At 47.5% G+C, this 609-nt stretch overlaps 1 non-coding gene across 1 annotated transcript; it reads right to left on the minus strand.

Annotated features, from left to right (window-relative positions):
• Positions 1-237: 237 nt before the first annotated feature.
• On the minus strand, positions 238-311 carry TRNAF-GAA (transfer RNA phenylalanine (anticodon GAA)). The gene has a single exon. It is a non-coding gene; the product is annotated as a tRNA-Phe (tRNA).
• Between the last annotated feature and the right edge of the window lie 298 nt (positions 312-609).

The following is a 609-nucleotide window of genomic DNA, read 5'->3' on the forward strand; positions in this document are numbered from 1 at the left end:
TCACCACCCCGGAGCATATAGATCCACCCGATCGATGAACACTCAAACCAAACTCACCCATCCTTTTGGGCACAGGGACGCGAGAACCTAAGAAACAGCTTTTTTTTCGAAATCTGCCTCCAGCAAGATAGGGCGACGCAAAAAAGCCGTATAGTGCAGGAGCGCTCACATTTTTTGGCTGACTCTTGCACTCGAATTTCAAAATCTGGCTCGCTCCCGGCCTTTGGACCCTTGGCCCGCTTAGAAGTGGATTCGAACCACTGACACAAGGATTTTCAGTCCTTTGCTCTAACCAGCTGAGCTACCTGAACCATTTTCCTAAAATATGTTTTATTCATCGAATAGCGCCCTACCTTACCACTTGACTAGTAAAAAGCCCTTGTACTAAAAAAAGAGAATAGATAGGCCTTTTTCGCTTCTTAACAAAGCTTTCGAGCAGCTCTTTCAACTGCCGCCTAATCCCCCAACATGCTCAAGAACCGAGAGCCGTCCAGTCCCTGGACAGCCGGAGAGAGCTTGCTTATAGAAAGAAGATAGGTCGATCAAACAAAAAGAACGCGCAAAGGTCTCTCCACTCCTAGTCACTAAGTAGTGCTATTCTGGGGGGCT

The sequence above is a fragment of the Lactuca virosa genome, chromosome 4, assembly GCF_052849685.1.
Source record: "Lactuca virosa cultivar CGN04683 chromosome 4, Lactuca_virosa_CGN04683_v6, whole genome shotgun sequence".
Taxonomy (NCBI): domain Eukaryota; kingdom Viridiplantae; phylum Streptophyta; class Magnoliopsida; order Asterales; family Asteraceae; genus Lactuca; species Lactuca virosa.